We start from the raw sequence: 26,989 nt of genomic DNA on the forward strand, positions 1-26,989 counted from the left end.
TGCTTCCCACGCCTCCCGGCGACTGCAGCTTATGTAACCATAATGTTTACCTACAAACGCTAGAGGCGACCGATATGCACGATGAAGAACTTCTATTTTTTTCATCCCACTCTCACGGCACGCACCGCCGCTGCCGCGGAGGAGAGTGCCATTTGTATGGTGTTGCAAGGGGCCGAGTAGGGCGTGCCACTCCTACTTGGCAGTAACCGCTTTTCTTCGGTTTTTCCTGTGTCCCTTGTGTATCAGAGTGGGCTATCGTGCATGTGTGCCGATATCGTTTGCCACTTCTTCTTGTTTCCCTTCGTTTCCCTTCTTTCATGCTGGTGCCACGATCGCCCGACTCCACTGCTCTCCGTTTCAGGGCATAGCCATGTTAGTACAGTGTACTGTGAAACACCCTCCACTCCCAGGCTCATCCCGATGCCCGGTGATCTGGTGTCGGGATAAGACGAATATGAGACTTGTTGCTGGCGTAAATGTTAGCATGGTAAAGCGCGATTGTATATTTAAATGCGTCAAGGATAAATCCATCGGCTCAGAGAACGATGCACTGAGGGGGGGGGCGGAATTTTGCGCACACACGCACAGCCACGCTGCCAGCTCAGCCAGTTAAAACATAGCCTTCGAGATTTGTTTCTACTCGATGAGAGTCGCCTCTGGAGAGAGGATTAAGGCCCCACTTATAGCCCAAATAAAGGCAAGTTACAGATTTTCAGTAGCCCAAATATAGCCACGTAGCCAAGTCGCCCAAGTCGACGGCAAACATTTTTTTCTGTAGCCAAATTTGGCTATATATAGCCAAACCTGGCAACACCGGGTGGGTCTAAAAATTATTCTGCAGAAAACTAAAGTAATTTTTAACAGTCTCGCAAGAGAACAGCAGTTTACGATAGGTAGCGAGGCACTGGATATGGTAAGGGAATACATCTACTTAGGACAGGTAGTGACCGCGGATCCGGATAATGAGACTGAAATAATGAGAAGATTAAGAATGGGCTGGGCTGCGTTTGGCAGGCATTCTCAGATCATGAACAGTAGGCTGCCATTATCCCTCAAGAGAAAAGTGTATGCTCAGATCATGAACAGTAGGCTGCCATTATCCCTCAAGAGAAAAGTGTACAACAGCTGTGTCTTAGCAGTACTCACCTACGGGGCAGAAACCTGGAGGCTTACGAAAAGGGTTCTACTTAAATTGAGGACGACGCAATGAGCTACGGAAAGAATAATGATGGATGTAGCGTTAAGGGATAAGAAAAGAGCAGATTGGGTGAGGGAACAAACGCGAGTTAATGACATCTTAGTTGAAATCAAGAAAAAGAAATGGGCATGGGCAGGACATGTAATGAGGAGGGAAGATAACCGACGGTCATTAATGGTTACGGACTGGATTCCAAGGGAATGGAAGCGTAGCAGGGGGCGGCAGAAAGTTAGGTGGGCGGATGAGGTTAAGAAGTTTGCAGGGACGACATGGCCACAATTAGTACATGACTGGGGTAGTTGGATAAGTATGGGCGAGGCTTCTGCAGTGGGCGTAACCAGGCTGATGATGATGATGATGATGACCACCCCCAAACGAACGGCCTCACTGAACGTTTGAACCGCACCCTTCCAGACATGCTATCCAAATATATTTCAGACGACCACCGTGACTGGGTCCACGCTCGACCTTGCATTATCTTTGCGTACAACTCTTCCCGTCTCGAAACTGCTGGCTTTTCCCCATTTAACCTCTTGTATGGGCGAGAACCGTCGCTACCACTGAACAGTGTGCTTCCGTCCGCCACAGCTTCAACTAGCGATTATGCCCGTGATGCAATCGCCCATGCTGACCATGCTCGCCAACTTGTGCGCGCTCGTCTACAAGTGTCTCAAGGCAAACACAAGCAACGCTACGACCTCCATCACCATGACGTCCATTTTGTGCCCGGCACCTTCGTGTTGCTTTGGTCATAATCGCGTAAAGTTGGCCTTTGTGAAAGACTGTTTTCCTGTTACACAGGCCAATATCGCGTGCTCCGCCAAGTGACCGATGTCGCCTATGAAATCGCTGTAGCCACGCCCACTACGTCGTCCGCTGTGACTGCCAGTGACATTGTCCACGTCGCCCGACTCAAGCCCTACAACTCTCCACGCGCCTTGGATCTTTAACAGCACTGCAACGGCGCTTTTGCCAACGAAGTAGGGTGGCGGGGGTTAATATTACGATATTCTCGAGCGATGCTCAAGAGACGGGCCGCCGCGAGAACGACGATGAAGTTGGTAGCTGCCCTTAGCGCGAGCGAGGGTCGGCCTGGCTGTCTGGCTGCAGTGTAAATAGCCTGTAAATAGCCTCTTACGTCTGTGTCTTTTCACACGCAATATGTTAGACATATCTTCAATAAAATATCAGTTGAGAGTCAGCGCAGTGCTGCCGTTTTATTTTTTATTTTGTCCTTGTCTTGTGTTGCGCTGTAACAAACTCTCAATATGAATCCCAACCAACTGGCCGAACTTGCCGTCTTGATGCTGTTGAAATTCGTTTGAAAAGTTGGTACCCTGGCGTTTTGCATTTGGGCGCACTGCTTTTTGTTTTACTGATTACTCTGATATTGCTTGTACTGAGCTTGGTTAGCTAATTACACATCAATGGAAATTTTCTTAATATTTGTTTCAGGGCATAAGTTGTAATTGAAAAAGTTGTAGAGCATGCTCAAGAACACTTGGCGCACTCTTTCTACCATGCTATCCTGTACAGTGTCCTTTCACCAAAGCCCTGAGAAAAGCCAGCAACTTTCTTCGAAGCTTTGGTAGTAAAACATCCTCTAATACTCTTGGAAATACAGTCTATGCCTTTAAAAATATTTATTATTGAATTATGTTGAGTTAATTAGAAGTTGGATTCCGCAACGTTTTGATGAGACACACAGAAGAGAAACACACACCACAGAGCGCTCTGTGGTGTGTAATTCTCTTCTGTGTGTCTCATCAAAATGTTGAGCAATCCAAACTTTAATATGCTTTACCAACACGCCCAGTCTTCAACCTTGGCGAGCTAATTAGCTCATCAAGCGCAATATCAGAAAGATATTTAGTAGCTTACAAGACATTTGCAAGCAATATACTGCTGGTTTTTTCCATCTAATCACTTTCTTTTTTCTTTTAGTCCAGGACTCATTACATGAAACACTTAGTATTGATTCAATGTCACAGAGACGAATACATAAAATAAGGTATAAATTAAAGACAATACAGAATCAAGGCAAAATACTCCACAGAGCAGTAGACAGAATAGCAACAGAATATATGATAATGGTCAGTCATATAAACATATAGAAATTGTGAAGGCAGAAGTTCAGCCATTTCATTAAATCATAGCTTGCATTTGGACAATATGATAATAAGCAGCAAGAAGGCATTGCCATACTGAAGAACCCAGTATAAAATGCTGAAATAAACGAGACATTCCTTGGCTAACTGCAGGTACTGTTGTCAGGGTGCAGTGTAAGCAATTCTTACGTTGAGCAAAACACTTGGCAATCTGAAAGAGCGTAGGTTAGGGCGTGTTGGTATTCCATAACTGAGGTTCTTTAGCGCACGAAAAGGTAATCTATACTTGGCAATCTACAGCCGGAGTAAAACACAGTACAACACACATCAGAATCACAGGCCCACATCTTAACAATATGACAATATATGAACGTTGCACAATTGGCTTTTCATGTCTGAAGCATTCCAAGAAATATTCGCTGAACATCCACTGCATCACACGCAAGTCAAGCAGGCTGTAGTCCTGGGATAGTTGGCATTGAATCCATAAATGCACATGCACAGGTCCAGACAAATTTCTGAAAGTATAAAAGAAAATCATCCACTACATAAGAAGTAATTCGCATACATTTGCACGGTTCTTCTAGTTGAGAAACATACATAGGTCGGCACAATAAGCGGATATTCTCATACTCAGTCACCAATATTTTTATTGGCAATGTGCTCACTCACTGATACTCACGTGCACTCGTAGGCACTCGCTCACGTTCCTACTCGAGGTCATAGTCACTTCCATTCGCACTTGCCTCTACTGACTCACGCTCATACTCTGACAACTCGCACTCACTCAAATGCATTCTGACATATATCGACAGTCACTCACGTCCGCTCAAACTCACCGTCATTCACATATGTTGACACCCAAGTCTACCAATCATCACTCACTGACGCTGTATTTCACGCCTGTAAAATGAGAGGGGAGAATGTGTCAGTGTAACTGCGAGTGCGTATGCTGGCCAAAGTCGGCAAAGTAACAAGAGTATCAATGCACAGTCATATACACTTCTCCATAGGGCTGAAACAGTGCACCTTCATGCAAGGAAAGGGACATTAGTGCATTGCCGGCTCGTTTGTGAGAACACTTGTCACTAATGGAAGCACCACCGACGCCCAAGTGAAACATAACTCAGCCTTGAACCTAGTAGGTGGTGTGTCATTACTTTTTTTCGCTTTGCAGCTACATGATCGAGCGCTGTATAGAGAAGTGTGGATGACTGTACAAACTTCTGCAACCTGTCTTAATTTATTAATATGTTGATAGGGATTGACGGGGCTAATAGGGGGCACTGAAAAGCTCAAAACTTATTTCTTTTACTTGATCACTACTTTAGATGTGCATGCTCTGCAATCAAATTCAAAGCCTAGCTCAGAATTGTCATGCAGTGAGATACCAGAGACACAAACATGTTCAATTATAAATAATGTCATTCACTATTAAATTTCTGGGCAACATGTTGGTGTTTTGTTCCTGTCCTGTGTCCAAAGCCATGGGTTCGATGCTCAGCCACGATATGCCAAAATCGTTCCAGAATGTACACCAATATTTTTCTCAGCCATGCATTCTGATTGGGCAAGATTGTGTCACTGTCACTATAGAATCGACAACAACATTCAGGAATGCTCCAACAGATGCAGCACATCTTGTGCCGAGCGATAACGTTGTAACAGTTGTTAGTTCATGAAAAACAGCCCCAGAAAAGCAGAACAATGCACACATTTCAAACTTTGATTCAAACAAAGTAGCTGGTTGGTCACATGGGTAGTATTTGAAGCACAGCAGCTTCATGCAAACGCTGCCTCATATTGGTGCACTGCTAAGCTGATTCCGATGGTTGTCTTGGAGTTGGTTCTTAGCTATGCATGCCCTATATGGATAAAGGGACACCAAAAAGAAACGTTAAATCAGATGCTACTTATAAAGCACTCTTTCAAAACTGCAATTCCATTATTTTCATGCTATGAGGTTCATTACTAGAAGAGAAAATGAAGATCAAACTTCTATTTCTGAATTTCTAGGTCCCAATCTTTGTGTCGGTGCCTCACTGTGATGTTTCCGACTTCAATGCATTTTAACGAGACACTAAAGGCAAATACTAAGTCAAGCTAAAGTGATAGATAAGTGCTCCACAATCACGAAGGCGTCAATATTATCGCGAATAGAGCCTTAATAATCGAGAAATCGAGGTAAATGCAAGTCATGATTAGACACTCCCCAGGGACATTCAAGCACTTGCCGGATGACGAAAGCACTACCCAGGTAAATTCTGTCGCTAGTACTCAACTACTCGCTGCAAAAAACATACTCGTATTGTATTATCAGATGAAATAAAATGCTACTTCTCCAGTTCTATTTCATGTTTAGAAAAAAGAACTCATTGAAATTACCGTTGGCAACGACAAGGGCGGTTGAAAGGTATCGTTTTCTCTCGACGCTGCGCTGCCCATGCTTTCGCGTTTCAGTACTTTCCTGATCGCATAGTGCTGCCCTGGTTTTGATGGTTCGCGAAACTCGCACAAACTGCAAATAGCATAGAAGTCAACTTCCGTGTGATGTCGCGGGATGCCCGAACGGTCTACGCCACTTGACCAAAAAGCAGCTGCGGCGGCGAATCCGCCGCTCTGGATGGATGGATGTTATGAGCGTCCTCTTTGGAACGGGGCGGTAGGTTGCACCACCAAGCTCTTGCTATTATACTGCCTAATGTCCTACCTAGGTTAAACAATGAAAAAGAGAAAAGAAAACACTATGAACTATCCCACACAAATTTTCTGATCCCCTATTTCGAACTGTGCTTTTGTACGTCTCTGTTTTTTGTCGTTTCTCTACTTGTCTTCCACCAATCCTCTAATCGCCTCTTACTGATGCCTATTGCGGACATGTTTACTTTTCCACTGCTCTCGCTGAACCCAAGTGCTTCAAGGAGGCCAGTTGGGCCTAAATCGACCGCTGGGTAGACGTCTTCACTTTCTAATAAAACATGCTCCATAGTTTCCCTAGCTTTACCGCAGCAACCATATGCTTTTTCTTCCGTCTTATAGCTCGCTTTATAGGTGCGTGTTCCAAGGCATCCCGCTCTCGCTTCGAAAAGTAATGAGCTTCCCTTTGAGTTATCATAAATACGAACTTAAATACGAATCGAAATACGAATTGATATGAGTTATCATAAATCATATACGAATTCATCGTAATGCCTTTCGGCCTGTGTAACGCTCCCGCCACTTTTGAGAGAGTGATGGATAATATTTTACGCGGCCTCAAATGGAACACATGTTTATGCTATCTGGATGACGTAGTTGTCTTTCCCGCTGATTTCCGAACACATCTCAGCCGTCTCGAGCAAGTTCTGAAATGCCTTACTGACGCGGGACTTCAATTTAACTTTAAAAAATGTCGTTTCGGCGCCCGAAAGCTCACTATTCTTGGCCATGTTGTGTCGCGAGACGGCGTCCTTCCGGATCCAGCCAAGCTCCGCGCAGGCACCGATTTTCCGCAACCAAAGAAGTTAAAAGAGCTTCAAAGTTTCCTTGGTTTATGCTTATACTTCCGACGTTTCATTCGAAATTTCGCTTCCATAAGTGCACCCCGGACAGCCCTTCTAAGTGGCGACAAAGAACTTTCCGCTTGGTCGCCCGCCAGTGATGAGGCCTTCACGAAATTACGCCCCTTGCTAACCTCGCCACCTATCCTCAGCCACTTCGATCCTGCAGCCCCCACAGAGGTCCACAGAGGCCGTACTCGCGCAACGAAAAGCGAGGTTTGATAAATATGTCGTTGCCTACGCGAGCTAACTCTGATAAAGGCCGAGGCTAATTACTCTGTTACAGAGAAAGAGTGTTTAGCCATTATTTGGGCCCTTCGAAAATTCCGTCCTTATTTGTATGGTCACCCTTTCGATGTCGTCACTGACCATCACGCCCTTTGTTGACTGTCTACCCTTAAGGAACCATCTGGCCGACTTGCTCGCTGGGCTCCTAAACTACATTACGACAACCGCGTTCTCTACCGTTCCGGCCGCAAGCACACGGACGCTGACGCCCTTTCTCGCTCACCGATCTCCGCTGACTGCGCTTGCCTATCTGCCCACACTTACATCTCATGCACTGCGCAACATGCCGTCGGAGCAGCGCAGCGATCCCTGGCTCAGTGCTCTCATCAGCATCTTTTCTGATCCACCCACCTCTTCACCATCTCGCGCTCTTAGCCGCCAGGGTACCCACTTCTGCATTCGCGACGGCCTTTTTTATCGTCGTAGTTACCTCTCTGACGGTCGCAGGTGGCTTCTCGTGATACCCCGCCTCTCCGTGACCTTATCTGCGACGCTTTCCACGCAGACCCTCAGTGCGCGCATGCCGGCCTCTTCAAGACCTATGCTCGACTACGCATCCGATTTTATTTGCGCGACATGTATAACTATGTCAGAAAGTTCATTCGCACTTGTGCCGAGTGCCAACGCTGAAAATTACTTCCCGGACAGGTCTACCCGTCACAACCCCTTCCATGGCCTAGTCGGCCCTTTGATTGTTGGTATAGACATATACGGCAGTGGCGTAGACAGAAATTTCGTTCAGGGGGGGGGGGGGGTCGCACAATTAAGCTCGGCCTCCTCCTAAGAGGAAACATTAGGTCGGATGCTCCTATCTAAATACATGTAGAAGGAGAATTCGTTTTCCTCGACAACCGCTTCACCAAATTTGATGACGTTTGTTGCATTTAAAACAAAAACTTAAATTCTAGCGTTTGTTTGTTTCAAATTTTCGATTTAGGTCGTCAATATTTTATTGAAAAGTGGCAAAAATCGAAAATTTTAAGAAAGCGAAATAATGAAGTTTACAACTCTGTAAATCAGCAATGAAAATTGATATTACAATTCTGTGAATTGCACATAATAGTACATCTACAGCGGACAAAATTGATGCTGCACATGAGTCTCAAAAAATTAAGTATTATAGAAATTCGGCTTTTCCAGAACCCTTGTACATAACATAACCAATTCATATAAGATACAAATAGACATATCGAATTTTTCGGCTTTGAATGGTGTAATGGATGCCGTTTACAGAACTGCAATATCTGTTCCTGATGCAGAGCTATTAATTTGTAAACTTCGTGCTTCTATTCTTTTCGAAGTTTCGAATTTTTCAAAATATTTTAAACAAAGTTCGGGCCCTAAATCGAATTCCGCTTCCAACAGACACTAGAATTTAACTTACTCTCTCAAATGCAACAAATTTCTTTATATGCGATTCAGGAGTTATCTCAGAAAAGCGTTTCTGCGTTTTGCATGTATCTGAATAGGCCGCGTCGGAGTTGGGCCCGAGATAAAGCTTTCTCTTAAACAATTCGCCTAGGAATCAAATACATGAATAATAACTGCATTGCCATTTCCAAAGATGCTGCAAACGAATTCTTGAACCCTACGCACTGTCAATACAAGTAAAATATGTAGTTTTTCATAAAATATTATACTCGTGTGCCAAAAATTCTGCCGAACATAACTGATGTCAATGCTCCCATGTTTTTTGTCTATTTAGTAAGTAAAAAAAAATATCACACGAACCTTAGAACTACATCAGTTCGAAACCAGCAAAGCAGTGCATGCCGCTGATATGAAAAATGTAAAGGCCATGAAATGAACAAGTTGAGGACAAATATGTTAATGAAACTTTGTCATTCAAGATCTTTGTTTACATTCTTGTACATATGCAACGGCCAGTGAAAAATCTCAATGACGCTGTCATTTGTTCCACTGTATTACGCAGGAGCAGCTATCACCGGTCGTGTATCGTGAGTAATTGCACCGAAATTATAGTCGCAACTGAGAGCACGTATAAAAAGCAGGAGTTCTGCAGAATATACGAGGGCGAGTCAAATGAAAGTGAGCCAATGCGAATATATGACAAACGGGGTACTTTATTTAAAAGTAGCCTCCATGAGCATTTAGACATTTGTCCCATTGACTAACGAGTCACGTGATTCCCGTCTCATAAAGCTCCTTGTGTTGTTGCTTCAAAACGTCTGCAACTGACTTTCACTTCATCGTCCGAGACGAATCTGGTTCCCTTGAGCTGTTTTTTCGGTTGCCCCAAAATGTGGAAGTCGCAAGGCGACAGGTCTGAGCTGTATGGCGGATGTTTCAGCGTTTCCCGCTTGAACTTTGCCAATTTCGTATTAACCACATCAGCGACGTGAGGACGGGCATTGTCGTGGAACAAGATGTCCCCATTCGTCAATTTTTCACGTAGTTTGTTCTTGATTACGACACGCAGCCGATCTGGCGTGTCACAATATCGGAAACAATTGATAGTCTCTTAAGATTTAGCAAATTCTATCAGTAATGGCCCCTGACGATCGAAAAATAAAAGTCAACAATACCTTCCCGGCGGGAATGACGGCCTTTTCTTTCTTTGGGGGTGGTGAATTCGAATGTTTCCGTTGTAAGCTTTGCCGTCGTGTTTCAGGCTCGTAGTAGTGGCATGATGGTTCGCCTCCGATCACAATTGCAGGCAAGAAATCGTCACCCTTATTGTGATACTCGATCAGATGAGTAAAGGCAGCGCCGAACTTCTCCGTATTCTGGCGGTGGTTCAAAATCTTGGACATCCATTGCGCACACAAGAGCCGATAACCGAGATGTTCATGAATTATGGCGTGAACGATGACGGCCGGTGAACCGAACCGTGACTGATGTTCACACGCTCTGCCAGTTCATCGATGTTTATCCTCCGTTCTTGTGTCATCAGCTTATCCACCTTTGCAATTCTGTTAGGGGTTATTGCACGATGGCTTTGGTCCGGTCTGGGATCGTCTTTGCTACTTTCACGTCCTTCTTTGAACTGTTTGTTCTAACGGTTCCCAGTGGCCACTGAAATACAATGTTAAATGTACGCGGCAGCCATACGGCGACTAATTTCTTTTTGGGAAACACCTTCAGCTGTCAAAAACCTCACGGCACCACGGTGACCAACTTCTGGAGCGTCCATTACGTCACGCAACCATGTTCAACCCATCGTATGAGCGCATTAAAGGACATTTATCCTCACACCTGCGTGTCACTTTTGTAAATGAGAGATGCCTGTGTGATACGCGCAGGTCTTGCAGATAATGAACAGAACCATAATTGCGCAGGGTGGGTAGGCTCGCTTTCATTTGACTCGCCCTCGTACATTAGAAATGCGAAGATACAGTGGAATATACGAATGCGAAGATACAGCTTGATAAAGGGCAAAAACGTCCCACTGGAAACAATGTTCACTGCACGTATCCACAAAACCTCGCAACAAGATATCTAAATATGCGTATAAGTCTCCAATAAATCTACGTATCTAAGAAAAAGTCGTGGTATATGATGGGTCAAACAAGGCAAATAAACATGTTGCGCAATCACAGACTATCAGAAACCTAGATCCCTCCCCCATTCCACCCACTCCCCCCGATGTATCGTGCGCGACGGAAAGCGGCGCGCTAGCTCCTCACTTTTCTCCCTTGCGCACACAAGACTGAGCCGCCACCGACGGTCCATCCATTCCCCCCCACCTCCCACACGCTTTCACTCGCACATACAGCTTGCGGCGCGCGGTCACGATGTTATCGCCCTTGGACTTTATGCAGAACATGAGGGCGACGGCGACGGCAGGAATGCGCCTAGAGTTTTCATATAATTGCTATCGCAATAATATAATAAGAGTATCCGGCAGCTGAAGCGTCCCATGGCCCATTACTTTCCGCAAAGGAAGTAACAAAATAGAACTTTCACCATGCCACAATTCGCTGCGCCGCAACAACGTTTTTTTTTTTTCTTTTGTGGGGTGGGGGCACCGCAATGGAAAAAAAACGCAAGGGAAAGTACGTTGGTCATGATCGAATGCCTACTTTGGGCAACTAATGTGGCTATTAAAGGAATATCGAAGAAAAAACGACGGCATGGTTCTTGGTGGACGCTTGGTCCACCAAGAACCATGCGCATACGGCTCGGTATCCTACACCGGCGAGACAAGACTTTCTGGACAGGTTGCGCTCAAGCGCACGCGGTGCAGTCCGTCGAGTCCCCACAGTGATGGCTGTGAGCGACCATTGTTTCTTTTTCTCGTCTGCTATCTAGAAAGCGTCCAAAACTCTGCCAGGCATCGGCCAGCGAAAACCGAACGCACACCGAAGTGCGCCGCGCGGGTGTCGGGACAACACGAGAAAAACGCATGCGCTCTGGCTGGCTCTGGCAGCCCGCGGGTAGGGTAGCGAGAACAAAAAAATTGAAGAGGTTCAATGTGTCCTCGCGATTAAAAGTCAAAGTAGGAAAAATAAATAAGAACGTAGTTACTTTGGCTGGCTTTAGTGTCTTCACTGGATGCTTTGGCGTAGGTGAAAAGAAATGTTGACATTTTTTTATGTGACATGACGGCACGAATGAACCACCACAACGCTTCGTCTCATCGGGCCTCGCTGCGGGCTTTGTCAACTTGTCTGATAGTGTGTTAATTTGGCTTGTCTCGTTGTATGGCCCATGTACGACTTTGAAAAGGTTAATGAACTTTTTGCGTCAAATATTTATGGGAACATTAAACTTACAAAGCTCCGCAATTGAAAATCTAAAGCACACGTTTGGAAATGTCGATGTACCTTTCACATCAAAAGTTTATGAGAACTTTATACCAATAAGGTTTCGGAATTGACATCCACGCGCTCCGTAGATTCCATGATATAGTGTAGATTCCGCGGCCTCCGCGAGATGCCGCGGCGAGCCCGTTCGCCATCACAACGTCCTTGAAATTTTGTGCTCGGATGGGGCTGCTTGCGCTATGTCACTCCAGTGCATGGGCGTTGATTCGAAATCCAGCCCGAGTTCGCAATTTTTGCGGTGAAATGGCTTTTCGAGCGTGAAAAAGACGACAAAATCCAGAATGATTTCCGGCGCCGGGGTTTGCTTTGGTCGGCGGTGCATGGACAGCACCAAAAAAATTCGGGGTAGTGGATCACTTGACCCGCTATGCTGAAACAGCTGCTCTGCCGACTGCCACCGCCCGCGACGTTGCATCGTTTCTGTTACGACATTTCGTTCTTCGCCATGGTGCCCCTCGCGAACTTCTGTGCGATAGAGGCCGCGCCTTTCTTTCCGATGCTTTGAAGGCACTACTCGACGAATGCCGAATCGTCCACCGCGCCAGTACAGCGTACCATCCGCAAACTAACGGCATGACCGAGCGCTTCAACCGTACTCTTGGCGATATGTTCTCGATGTACGTCGCCTCTGATCATTCAAAGTGGGACGAAGTTCTCCCTTTCGTGACGTATGCGTACAATACTGCGGCACAAGCAACTACACGTTTTTCCGCTCACTTTCTCTCATACGGACGAGAACCTTCTACTACGCTCGATACCATTCTTTCATATACACCTGACAAGTCCGAAAGTACTCCGCTATCTGAAGCTGCTCGTCATGCCGAGGAATGCCGCCAGCTTGCCCGCTTTTTTTCCACTGAGGACCAGTGGCAGCAGCAATCCCGTCAACCTGCCGACCGTTCTGCACCAACTTTTTCGCCTGGCTCTCTCGTATGGCTTCGGGTACCGGCTACTACACCCGGCCTCTCCTCAAAACTTGTCACAAAATACCTAAGACCCTACACCGTTCTGGAGCAAACGTCCTCCGTCAATTACATCGTAGAGCCCCTCACGCCATTGACGGACCTACGCCATCGCGGCCGCGAATTTGTCCACGTCGCTCGCATTAAGCCGTACTACGACCCAATAGTAGTCTCTTCGCCTTAAGTCGCCAGGATGGCGCCTTTTTCTGCGGAGGGCGATTGTAACGAAGAAGAGTAGCCTGCCTGCGACATAGCACCATCGCTACCGGCATGAGCTCGTGGTTGCTGTCCTTCGCCGAACGCTTGTGACTGCTCCCCGTTCGCGCCCGTTGCTAATAAATATCTTCGCATGTTTCTTTCCTCATTTCGTTTGTTCCTCTTAAGTAGTTACACATGGCAGGTTTCTTTTCCATTGCCGCCACCCATGAGATTAATTCAGCCTCTCTGACTTTCCGCTTGACCTTCTTTGTTGCTGTGTTGCCCATCCTACAGGCCGCCTATTTGCTGGTAAGCTTCCTAGTTCTTTTCCTCCACTGTAAATCAATGTTTCCCCTGTACACATACCTGAACACTCTCCCAGCCCATTTACTTTTTTCCATATTCCTCAGCCGTTCTTACTCAATTTTACTGCGAGCTTCCCTCCCTTCAAAACTAGTCCAGCCCATATCACCCTGCACAGCTTCATTTGTAGACCCGCCGTGGTTGCTCAGTGGCTATGGTGTTCGGCTGCTGAGCACGAGGTCGCGGGATCGAATCCCGGCCACGGCGGCCGCATTTCGATGGGGGCGAAATGCGAAAACACCCGTGTGCTTAGATTTAGGTGCACGTTAAAGAATCCCAGGTGGTCAAAATTTCCGGAGTCCTCCACTACGGCGTGCCTCATAATCAGAAAGTGGTTTTGGCACGTAAAACCCCAAATATTATTATTATTAGCTTCATTTGTAGTCTTCCCGTGAGCGCCCAATGCGAGGCGACCCACTGACCTTTGGTTCCCGTCGAGTCCTGATTGTACCCCTGATTTAAAGCAAACAACCGCATTTCCAAAAGTAAGTCCTGGAACCATTACACCTTTTTACATACCTCGGAGGACCTCGTACCTATTGTCACGTGGTAGTGATGTTGACGAAAGCGGCCAAACTGAGAAAGACGAAACTAGCGTTTTATTGGGCGAACTTGTGCCCTCAAAAACAGGCTACACTCAAAGAACGGTGACAGCCCACGAAACACAGAACCTCTTAAAAACTTCTTGAAATGGCTACAAACGGCTATAGACGTCTTGGTCTATGATAAGACTGAAAATAGAATTTCTTCTAAACATAACCTCAGCACATGGAATATGCTAGTATATATTCTATCTGCGGCAAAACCCACTACTGGTGTCACTAGAGTCTATTTTGGTAAACACATTCAGAATGTCTAACTCAAGAACTTTTCTAGATCTTTTTGTCTAAAAGTGCATAAAATGCCAAACGACGTGTTAAATGTGCGGTTACCGTAGGCCGTCGGCGTTAGCGAATAAAAGACGCCACAGACAAATCGAACTCGTTGGAAGCAACATAAGTTAATTGCCTTTAATATTAAATAATTTCACACAAGAACTTCAACGATCAAGGGCGTGTTATTGTTTTCCATACGGGGCGCGCACACGACGCCTGGAAACCATTCTATGCTCGCGCAGCAGGTATTTGCAGCAGCAGGAGCGAAACGCCGGTGTTGCACAGCGGTGTCATAGAGCCACCACGCTGCGATCACTTCGGCGGCACAATTCAAATTTGTCGGACATCTCATTCTGTGCTGGAAACACTGGGAGGCAGGAAGTTTGAAAAAACGGCCACTGCCGCCCGCTATGTCTCGGTCGTGGGTTCGTTATACAGTTGTGCATCATTCTAACCCGTTCTGCCCATTTATACTGTCATTTAGCTGTGCTGATGCTGTGTGCCGTGTGTTTTGCATCAGTGCTTTGCGACATCGGCTGCATTGCGTGTTTTCGCCGACGGCTTACTACCACAATGGCGGGATCTGCGTTCACCGCTTTCGTGTCTCGGTGCGTCTTTGCCCGTCGCACGTTCGGATAACACTTTTTCCGGTAAGTGAAATACATTGCGCTTCGTTTTTCGTTAACAATGTGAATCTATTTAGGTATTACCCGCGACAATTCTTGATATATGGGCTCTTCTGCAGTGCGAGTTTTCGTCATTACTTCTATACGAGGGTTCTGCTTGTGTTGAGCTGTTCAGCACTAACGCCCTCCACGACTTCCGCAACACCAGTCAGAACTTTGCCCTGCTTTTTAGTTTTTGTGGTTAACGTAGCACGAACCAACCGAAAGGAGTGCATTCGAAGACGACGTGCTGGCTGCAAGGCTGAACCAGACTGAACTCGCCCTATTTTGTGTCCTTTTGTTCTTACGTGTGCACGTGTGTGTGTCAGTGACTATGCAGTTTGTGGCGTTCCCACTTTATAGCAAAACAAAAAATATAACTGCAATGTTTACTTCATCTATACAATTCCAAATTAAGTCGTCTGCTGATGTACAAATTTCACTTGTGTTTTGTTCTAAATAAGCAGCAAAACCTTTAACCTAGTAGGTGCTTCACCTGGGAGTGAAATCACGACAGCTTGGCATTTATTAATGAATGACTGTGACTGGGTCACCTTATTTGTAATTGCAAATCTGCCTTTCAACTGACTTGATGCTATCTTATTTTGTCCCTTTTACTCTATAGACGGCTGGACATCCTTCTTGTACCTTGGCGCTAGCTGGATGACGGGACCTCATCATGATCAGTTTAAGCCAATGTACTGCACCCTCTCTGGTCCTCCCAATGCTTTTTTATATGGGTTAAGGCCAGGGAGCGCTTCGTGGTAAACTAGCTAGTTGGTGCCTCACAAACGGCCATTTTTTTGCAATGGTCCATTATAAGCTGCCACTATAACCAATTTCTCAGTGCCAGTGTACATACACAGTTCTACTAATAATTAGTTTCCCTAAGCCTTACAAAATTTACCTGTACGTAGTCATTGCTATGTAAGAACTCACAAATTAACTCTGCTGTGTCATACAAGTATTCGATACATGAGTAAACATTTTCTACAACAGTGTACATTACACCTTGCTTCCCTAATGCACAAATGTATTCAGGCCAGTATTTGATTAGTTTGGTATTCTAAATGTTTTCTGTGTGATTTAGTTTCTTTACAGGAACTTACTGTACAGCATCAGCAAGCAGTCTAATTTAAGATTTACGTGTGCTGTAAAAGGTGCGCTTTGCTGCTAGAATTGATAAAACATGGGCCAAGTTCTATACAAGGACAAACTTCAAGTTCGCTTTACCACCATCAGCACGTGGTTGGCGTTTGCAAAATGAATCACATCAAGTAGCTTGTGCCAGACTGTTTTTCAACCTTATTGTGAGGAGATCACAAAGTGATCTGTGGAGGTGCCTGCGTCTGAGATATAGATTGCGCTGCAACCTATGTGCATGTAGAACAGGCATGATGCTGAGGGTTCCAGCAGTTTGGAGAGGTGCTTTTAAAATTTTGTCATAACTGCAATTTTACCTGTGCTGTTTTTTATCACCTATTTCAATAATATCATTGGAGGTGTTATCAGAATTTATCAATCTATTCGCCCTGGCCCATTAGCCTGCCACATTTGCCTTTTCCCTAGGTGGGCAATTATTCTGCATGAACCATTACTTGAATACACCTTTTTGTGTGCAGTGGCTTCTCAGTTGCAAGTCAGCATAGATGCTCAGAATTACCTGAGGCTATACACCAGAACACCGTGAATTCAAAGCGCGCCGCCATATTGATGAGCGCTCGTCGCGCCATCTATCGCAAGCGCCGCGAAGTAGCAGGTCTGGGCTGCCACGCCGGGAGATGCGACCCGGCGCATAAGCGAAACTTGGGCTTTTCAGCTGGGCGGAAGGCGTGTGTCGCGTTTTTTCTAACCTGTAATTTTCGCTGTCTCGATCCAATCAAACTTCAAGACCTCATGCAAGTCTGCAATGGCCACACTGAGTGATGTGCAGGCTGCAGAAGCGAATACAGGCAAGTACGGTATTACGTTTGTACAAACCGTGCGCTATATGCTAGAACACGTGTGAGCTGTAATATCTCCGCATTTTTGGCACGTAACCTGTGAAGAAATATACAGCACTGTGTTGGTGCCATATATTAATAAAGCACGCAGAACATTGTCCTCTGCACTTTCAGTTTGGTCTTGTTTGTCATGGTCACTACAGGGTTGGCCGCGTTTGGCAACCAACTGGCGAGGTCGTATGACTGGGCTTATAGACTGCCTGATTAGCAGACGCCTGCCCTTCACCACCTGCATATTGAAAACAAAATATATGTTATAGTAAGAACGGCTGTAGTTCTTTCCCATGCCATCACTGTTGCGAAGATATAAAGTCCTCTCAAAATGAAAAATACACCAGGCCAATTGTATCGAGCAACCACTTAAGAGTACAACATTCAGAACACAAGCCTACAGCACTCGAACAAGCAGCATACGAAGCTAAACCTGCACTCAATGGAAAATGAGGAACTACAGTAGTTATAATGCTCAACTACATGTGCAGTCAGAGCCCGTATAACAGGGTCAGCATGACAGATGCAGGTGTTGTACAGCTGCTGCAAAAACCATGACAGGGCACATAAAATTACCATCCCTACTTTAAGCTGCATCATCAGGGACCCCTTTGTACAATACAACAACCGCACCTGCATTAAATTAGCCCCACCAACTGCAGCTACCTGGTATCAGACCCGTTTCGCCTGTGCGAGGCCATATCGGATTGTTGGCGCTCGCTTAGAAAACAGTAAAATAAAAAAACTGGCGAGGACGAGCAAAAGTTACAAAATACAACAATAACTAACCACCTTATTTTCCTCGCTATATAAACGGAAAAATCTTGCATTTTACCCCGCATAACAGCCCGCGCGCAGTTTAGAGCTCAGAAAGCTCAAATGAATTCGTCACGAATGACACCTGCAACACCAGCTCGTAAAAACAGGCGCGCTGCACGAGCACCTTCGGCGACGACCAGTCGTCTACGTTTTTGTGGACGCATGCTACGTGACGAGCAGACTTCGGTTTACTTTCATAGCAATAACGCTCACCAGCAGGGCAACATTCTATGGCCTACAACTTGTCGTTCACGCTTAATGGTCATGCCGTGCACCAGCTGCAAGTATCGCTAACCGCAAACTCAACTGTTCCGCTTAACCGTCGGGAGCTCTGCATGACTAAAAACACGAAAAGGCTTGTCTTTTTGTTATAGCCAAGGCGAAGCACCGGCACGGGATTCTGCTCTGTAGGCTTGTTGCCCAGAAAGTGCTCGGAGCAAACCTGCGTGTTACACATATTACGTTCGTAGGGCGCAAAGTTGAACGTGGCACCAAAATATACAGAGATCGAATACTCACTCGTGCATTTTCACTGGGTTGGTAGTTCTTCCTATTCACTGCAGCTATCCACTGGTGGCGCAGCTTGGCATTCTTCGTGGCGGATGGAAATCGGTGCAGGCTGAAAACACCGCACCGGCACGATTCCCTACGTGTGTTGTGCTCTTCGCAAACAGCGCTAAGCAACCTGCTCCTTTTGCGCTGGTTGTTTTGGCATCCAAACACGATGCAATGATGCCCAGATGACTTCCTGTACTTTGGATCCGCGTGAACGGGCACATTTCCGCACTTTGCAGTCCTAGAGCTGACGCTCGCCATGTGTGCCGGTCGCCGGCGAACACACTTTGGCAGCCCAGTACAAAATGGCGCCGGTCGATCGGGCAACCCGGGTGCGAGAGTATGCGTTCGGTTAGTCTGGGTGCGAGGCTGTTGTGTTCTGGTCTATAGATGCACTGATGAATTTGCCACCTATACGAATCACTTCACAATTTCTCATGCAAACAGCATGTTAACACTTCCAAGTCAGTGGCCAATGTTATTGTTTGATCACATCATGAGATACTTTCAATTTTGTATGACGCATCATCTAAGGTGTTGCGTCATTTGTGTGTGGTATTGCCCTAAGCCAATAAGGGTCACATGAAAATATATCAACAAAAGTGATTGATCCAGCTAGGAGTGTTGCTTTGGAACACTACTTTATCACCAGTCCTCCTTTGCATGCTACCTGCTTACTCTGTACTGTGTCATGTTTAAGTTTGAAAGAAAGGCAACAGCTAGGCAGCGCAAATGCCAAACTTGCTTTTAGTTCAACAATATAAAACGCTATTTAACTTTTTAATTAAGTTAGTACATCAATTACCTGCAGAGTGAATTACTGTTTTAAACTGATTATATTTTGCAGGAAGCTTCTTAGACTTGTTTGACAGGTTGATAAGTGGATTTTTAGCCACAAAACACCATACAATAACCTAAAGGCTGACTTTGACTCTGCTATGCAACTTAATGACTATATGCCAGGAACAAGGTCTCTGAGTTGTGGCGCTGGCTAACACTCCCAGGGTTCTACTAGGACACATAAATACCCAAGAAAGTGGATGGGAAAACGACGCCGCTGTAGCTCAATTGGGAGAGCATAGCACGCGACATGCGAAGGTTGTGGGTTCGGTTCCCACCTGCGGCAAAGTGTTTTTTCATCCACTTTAACTTCCATTAATTTATCATTTCTTTATTTAATTTATTAAGCACAAGTAATTTCCCCTATGTTGTCCTTGGTGTCAGTGTTTGTTGGCTTCTTATGATAGGAAATATACTAGTCATTTTAAACATCATCGTATACATACCTTAAGATACCCGTAATTTAAGAGAAAGGAGTGCCTAAATTTATTTTTAATGTGAGCCAAACTTCTTACTTAGCACATATTGCTAATTGAAGTTCTAATTTCAACATTCCCATTTCCTCCCTTGCCCTTTTTTTCCTGTTCTGTACAGGTATTGCTTTCCTATGTCTACAAGAACCGTCACGCGTGGCCTGTGACAGCAAGCTTTTGTGGGCAGCCAGTGCTCTCCTACGAAGGCTGGCCTACTCTGGCAGCAGCGGCAATTATCTTCAAGATTTATCCATGATCACCTTTGCTGCTATTTGTCGCTCTTCTTAATTACACTTTCTGCATCTTTTCCAATTTATTAGGTAATAAAGCATGAGTATGTGACATGGTCTGAAGTTGATTTCTTGCTCCATTTTCGCTTGCAATCACCATTTACGCATGAAAAGCTCCTCATACAGTTTATGAAAAAAAATAACAGCATATTATGATTTATCTTTCAGTTCTTGTAACATGCAACGTACAAGGAATTTACTAATGGATGGTATGCCAAAGAACTGGCCATTATTTCTGCGTGATGCTGTGCAAGCATGTGGCGTTACCTTACAAGGGGCACCCACAAAGTAAGTTATAATTTACTTTCAAATGAAGCATGGACATCAGAAAAAATATATTTATATTGCTAGTTAGAGTGGTTCGCAGAGTGTTTTTCCAGATGTGTACTGTCCTTTATTTCTTAACTCATTGTAGCACAGTGTTATGTTTCGTATACTGGTGTAAGTCTATTGTGCCCCCTGTAGCTGAAACCAGGATGAAATTTTACCTGAACTGCAGCATCACTGACAAAAATTTTTCTTTGCTAGAAACTATTTCAATTTGGTGGAGACCCAGCAGGGCGAAGTTCTGTCAATAATGACGTGTTTCATGCAGAGATGTTCTTGTTTAGGTCAATGGGCGAACATTGGCATGATAGCATACAATACAGATCTTGTTTTATTTGCAAAAAAAATTCTGACAGGCGGCATTCAATGATTGGTCTAGATAAAAAACCACTAATTGACCAATGAGGCTGTACTGCACTATTCCCATGGTTAACATCTGGAAAAACTACCTGTGCATCCCTCTATCCGACAATATACTTTTTTTCTGATCTTCATGCCTCGTTTATAATAAAGTGTAACTGTGGGCAAACGTCGTGTTACTGTAACAGCTGCCCCAAAAATTTGAGGGAATGTCTAATAAAAGTCTTCAGTTGTTCTTGTCAAGCTGTCCATTAGCGAACTTTTAGCGTAACGTTAGCAGAGCTTACTGAAGTACTTCTAGACGTCAATGGCTACAAGATTTCTTGATCAAGACAGCTACTAGGCTTTTGAATTAGCCGTTCGACATATTTTAGACATCAAATAGCTGCTTGCGTGTTTCGTGGGAGCGGCGAACACAGTCGGCGATCGGCGAAAATCTTATTAGCGGGTCAAGCGCGTCGGCTTTTAAAGATCGGTTGTCGAATGTTCCAGAGAAACCGCTGGGACCCGCGTGTCTTCCACAAAGTTCTACACTATTCGCGTCGCGCATACGTGCAATCAGATGACACAAGTTGCGGTGAAAGACAGTGGACGGAACCATCGATAAAATTCCAGTAACTTCTTTTACATGCAGGCGCGTCCTGCGCTATGCGATAACATTTGTTAGGCGGTGAGAAGTGGTCGCCCGATAAAGAAGTACACGTGTCATTACCCTCCTCTTAAAAAGCATCGTCCCGACGCTGCAAATATAAGAGAGCGAAACACAAATGGACACTTACTAAACAAAAGTAACAAAACAACGAAAAGAAACAAAGTCCAGAGGTCAGTTACGCGAAGTCCCAAAGTTCATTAACGCTGGTAGTACGGCTTGAGTCGCACAACGTGGACAATTCGAGGTCGTGAGCGGCGCCGCTGTGATAGCGAAATGCCGTCTGGCACGACCTCATAGTCCAGTGCGCCAATACGTCGGATGATCTTGTACGGTCCGAAATAGCGACGCAAAAGCTTCTCGCTCAGTCCTCGTCAGCGTACAGGGGTGCTCTGAGTGCTTTCGTCCGGACTTGTAGATTACCGTGACATCATATTCTTGCAGTCTGAGGCTCCACCTCGCCAGGCGTCCTGAAGGGTCCTTTAAGTTAGCTAGCCAACACAACGCGTGATGGTCGCTGACGACTTTGAATGACCTGCCATAAAGGTAAGGGTGAAATTTTGCTGTAGCCCAAATGATGGCAAGGCATTTCTTTTTAGTCGTAGAATAATTGCCTTCCGCTTTTGACAACGACCGGCTAGCATAAGATATCAGCCGTTCATGTCCGTCTTTCTTCTGGACTAGGACGGCACCGAGGCCTAGGCTACTGGCGTCAGTGTGGATTTCGGTATCGGCGTCTTCGTCGAAATGGGCAAGTACTGGCGGTGACTGCATGCGTCGTTTTAGTTCTTGAAATGCGTCGGCCTGCGGCGTTTGCCACTTGAACTCGACGTCACATTTAGTTAGCTGTGTCAGTGGCTCCGCGATGCGTGAAAAGTCCTTGACAAAGCGCCTGTACTAGGCACACATGCCAAGGAATCTACGCACTGCCTTCTTGTCGATTGGCTGCGAGAACTCTGCGATGGCAGCTGTTTTCTGCGGGTCGGGGCGTACTCCGGATTTGCTGATGACGTGGCCTAGGAACAGAAGGTCATCGTAAGCGAAGCGGCACTTTTCTGGCTTCAGAGTGAGCACTGATGGCTTGATGGCCTCTAGTACTGTCGCAAGCCGCCTAAGGTGATCGTCGAAATTTCCGGCGATGACGACGACGTCATTCAAGTAAACAAGACAGGTCTGCCACTTCAATCCTGCTAACACCGTGTCCATTACGCGCTGGAACGTTGCAGGCGCCGAGACAGTCCGAATGGCATGACCTTGAACTCGTAGAGGCCGTCTGGCGTGATGAAAGCGGCCTTTTCGCGATCTCTCTCGTCGACTTCTGTTTGCCAGTAGCAAGACTTGAGATCCATCGAGGAGAAGTATTTTGCGTTGCAGAGGCGATCTAATGCGTCGTCTATTCATGGTAGGTGGTTACATCCTTCTTTGTGATCTTGTTCAGTCGACGATAATCGACGCAGAAACGTAAGGTTCCGTCCTTTTTCTTCACCAAGACAACAGGCTATGCCCACGGGCTTTTCGACGGCTGGATGATGTCGTCACGGAGCATTTCGTCGATTTGTTGCCTAATCGCTTCACGTTCTCGCTTCGAAACTCGGTAAGGGCTCTGTCGGAGTGGTTGAGCGCACTCTTCGGTTATTATACGATGCTTCGCAACTGGTGTTTGTCGAATCTTCGATGAAGTTGAAAAGCAGTCCTTGTATCGTCGGAGAAGACTTCTGAGCTATTGCTGCTTGCTCATGGGGAGACTTGGGTTTACGTCGAAGTCTGGTTCGGGGACTATGGTCGGAGGGGTAAATGAGGCAGAATCTGAGAGGACAAAGGCATTGCTCGTTTCCGCAATTTCCTCGATGTACGCGATTGTCGTGCCCTTGCTGATGTGTTTGAACTCTTGGCTGAAGTTGGTGAGCTACACTTCCATTTTCCCTCCGTGGAGTCAAGCGATCCCTCTTGCGACGCAAACTTCACGGTCTAGCAGTAGACGTTGGTCACCCTCGATGACGCCTTCTAGGTCGGCAGGTGTTTTGGTGCCGACGGAAATGACAATGCTGGAGCGAGGCAGGATGCTGACTTGACTTTCGAGCACGCTTAGGGCATGGTGACTACGAGAGCTCTCCGGCGGTATCGCTTGATTTTCAGACAGAGTTATCGACTTCGACTTCAGGTCGATGACTGCACCGTGTTGGTTTAGGAAGTCCATGCCGAGAATGACCTCGCGTGAACATTGTTGGAGGATAACGAAGGTGGTAGGGGAAGTCAGGTCATGAACGGTAATTCTTGCCGTGCAGATTCTAGTCGGCATAATCAGGTGTGCTCCAGCGGTCTGAATGTGAGGGCCTTCCCATGCGGTCTTAACCTTCTTCAACTGGGCGGCGATGTGTCCGCTCATGACGGAGTAATCGGCTCCTGTGTCTACTAAGGCGGTGGCTGCGTGTAGTCTTGGCTTCCTGACTTCGTCGGGACGGCGGCGTGTCGTTATTATGTCGTCGAGATGGTCTCTTCGGCGTTTTCGTCGGCGGCGGAGGATCGATCTTTGTCAGTTCGACTGACGACAACCGCACCTCCATCGGTTGCTGCTTTTAGTTTTCCGGATAGGGGCTCGCAGACCGGCCCCGGGCTGGACCAATGTATGGTCGGCGCTGCGGCGACAGGTAGCGGCCTGGTGACGTCGAACGCGACGGTCATCGAGCGCTCCACTGAGTGGTGGCGAGGTAGTCGGCGATACCTGGCGCCCCTGTGGCTGCAGCGTCGCCTCACTCGGGGCCCCATTGTTGCGCTGCTTCACTATAACAAAGCCGATTCCTCGGCGGCGAGCCGACGACCGTTTGCTCTGCCTCCCTGCCTCCTACTTCGCCTGTAGGGTCTACCCTACTTTCTGGGCTTTTGCCACCGGCTTGATGTCCAGTCCAATTCTCCGCTGCCCGCGTCTCAAGTACATTGAGCCGCCTTTCCAGTTCTGCGCTCCTTTCCTTCTCTTTTCCAAGCTCGGCCACGGTCCTTACTAATTACGCGGCCTGGACCGCTTCCACCTTCACCAAATCGTCGACTTTCGCCTGCAGTGCCACCCGCTCCTCGCTCAGGTCTGCTTTGAGCTCTTCGAACTTGGCTGTCCAAGTTCCTTCCAGTTTTTTACTGCTTCCCGGACACCCTCTCACAGCCTGAACGTAGAGCTAGACCCCTCCTCGTCTGCTAAACTCTGGAAACTGGTATCGTCGAGGAAGCACTGCACTTGCTCCCCGTCCCCCGCGGCCTTCCCTTTCTTCGGTTTCATCGCTAGGCCTACGAACCTAAGCTCAAGGAGCAAGTCCGCCAAATCACTCGAGCGACCTCGACTGCTATCCCAAACAAAAGTAAAAATTTAGCACTCCTTACCCCATGTAAGAATCACTTCAAAGAGCTAGCTGAGAAAATTAAATCAGCCTACTATATAAGCCCCGCCTACCACCTAGGCCTAACGGGGGAATCGCCAGACCCAGACAAAGCTGATACGTTTACTGCTCTTATCAATAATTCAAAATTTGGGCCCCTACTGCATGCAAAAGAGAACACATTGAAAACACTAGCTAATAAAAAGAAAGGAGTACTTTGCTACGCACGACGTCGCTGAAGCCTCGACACAGGAGCGTCCGCCACATCCACCCTGCAGCAGCGAAAAAACCTGTCTTGGCTCGGTGCCGCCGTCTGTCGGGCTTACTCACCGTCAGGTTTTGCTCACCGACGGCAGCAAAGGGCGGTGATGGCGTAAGAAACGTCACCACTCCCTCGGTTGGGTGGCGGGAGATTTGAATTTTGAAAAAGGTATTCGGACCCTTCAGATGCAATTTTCTCGTAAACTAAGTCACTTGGCACAAAACAAGCGTTGCGAGGTTTCTGGAAAGGTATTTAAACAGTCCACGTTGACTTGGTATTTGCCTTTAGTGTCCCTTTAATGCGGTTAACATTCTTTGAGAACTTTGCGCACTTTTCAGTATGTCTGTATGTATCTACAGTGGCGTAGCTAGGTCATCTGGCACCCAGGGCCCAAAGGTCTTCTGTCACCCCCCCCCTCCCGGGTGTAGTAGAGGAAGGCGAGGATATCGACAATTTCCGGGTTTCAGCACCAGTACAGCCGCCTTGGATACCGCGCACGTCCCCCGGGTCCCCCTCTCCTTCGCTTTCTTTCCCAGAGATCGCGAATGCAGCAGGTATTGGCGGCGAGGAGTTACGGAGTCGCCATCTATCGGAAGCGCCTCGCTGGCGTAGTATGAAGGATCACGCGGCGCGCGCCTCACAGGGTTTGCTGTCAGCGCTCACTGAAAACACAGCGCGGGAGCTCTCCCGGACATTTCTGTAAGTACTTTCGAAACACGAGAAATTTTTTACTGTCTAAATAATAATCTTGGGCAAACTGAAAGCACAGAATCGTTTAGAGACGCTATCTCTTTACCGAATACGTACAGTGAACGCCACTGTGCACGGTCGACGCGATGGAGTCTCCCGAACCGGCTTCTTGTGTGAAAGATAGGCAAACGCTGAGAGCAAACTATGTGAAATATGTTCTTATAGTGTTTGTGTAACTAAATGGAGCGTAATAGAATGAAGCCTCAATGCAGCGATCGCACAGCTTCGCAGCGACCGACTGCATGTCTGCATGCTTGTCCGCGTACTGTTTCGCTTTCGCCGTGTGCGCGTTTTCGCACCTTGCCATGAGCTTTAGGCCGCAGAATATGGTCATTTGACAGTATACAAGCAACCATTGTCGCGTGGGCGCTCTCAGAGCAGTTCAAAAATAATTTCATTGTAGAGTGTTCGACGCCTACGGGGACTGTGATGTGCCGTCGCGACGATTCAATCTTTTTTGTTTTCTAAATTATTGGACGTTTCAATATTATTTCTCGAGTTGCGTCGCACTATATGTTTATCAGTGTTCTCAGCGTGCGATTTCCCGCTGCTTCTCTTTTGTAATCCAGTGCCTTAATTCATAACACAAACATGATCATATGCCATGCTTCTTTTTTAATGTGCTTCTTACCGCTCCCCTTCCCCTTCAATGAACTTGCAAGTATCTATAGCATCGACAAGTTCATAGACCAAACCGTCATGACATTAGTCGCGCAGCGGACTCGGGCGAGCGTCTCAGTGCGCGTTTTCCGAACATCGCAGTCCCGGCGCTGTAGCAGAAATCTTCCTCGCGTCTGTGCTTGCTGCATACCCGAGTTGTAGCCGATGACTGTTTGCGGTTTTATGTTTCGCGAGCCAAGCTTCACGCAGCTTCTTGTCCTGCGGCTACTTCTGAATAAGGCTGACACCGTGCTTCATTGCGTACGTCTGGCACTGCGGCACTGAGCAGTAGTTTACCATGTTGCACGCCTTAAAAGGCAGCCACTACCTATTGTAGTGCTTTCAATCGTTGTAAAAGAGACACTCGAAGCGGGAAAATCTCGCCACTAAATGAGGACCGCAGCGTACGAGGGAACTTAAACTCTCGTTTTCCGCTCGCTTCGGCGCTTCCGAAGCAGCCGACGCGGCCGCTAAGTCCACGTGATCCCTAATAGCACGTCACGCCGACGGTGGCGCCAGCTTTTCCAGTGGTGCAGCTCGAGGCCAGTACACGCTGTTTTTTCTGCGCCAAATAATACAGGGTGCTGCACTGATAACTTGTAATAAGCGCATGTGCACATCTTCTGTCAAACTGTAAGGCTTGGCAACCAATACAAATGTGG

The 26,989-nt window shown here is 46.6% G+C and overlaps 1 long non-coding RNA gene across 1 annotated transcript; it reads right to left on the minus strand.

Annotated features, from left to right (window-relative positions):
* Nucleotides 1-561: 561 nt before the first annotated feature.
* LOC142567701 (uncharacterized) lies at nucleotides 562-25,009 on the minus strand. Its single transcript, XR_012825218.1, has 3 exons — nucleotides 24,884-25,009; nucleotides 4,146-4,209; nucleotides 562-3,824 (listed from the first exon to the last, which is right to left on the minus strand). It is a non-coding gene; the product is annotated as an uncharacterized LOC142567701 (long non-coding RNA).
* Nucleotides 25,010-26,989: the final 1,980 nt, after the last annotated feature.

Source organism: Dermacentor variabilis, unplaced genomic scaffold, assembly GCF_050947875.1.
Source record: "Dermacentor variabilis isolate Ectoservices unplaced genomic scaffold, ASM5094787v1 scaffold_14, whole genome shotgun sequence".
NCBI classification, from domain to species: Eukaryota; Metazoa; Arthropoda; class Arachnida; order Ixodida; family Ixodidae; genus Dermacentor; species Dermacentor variabilis.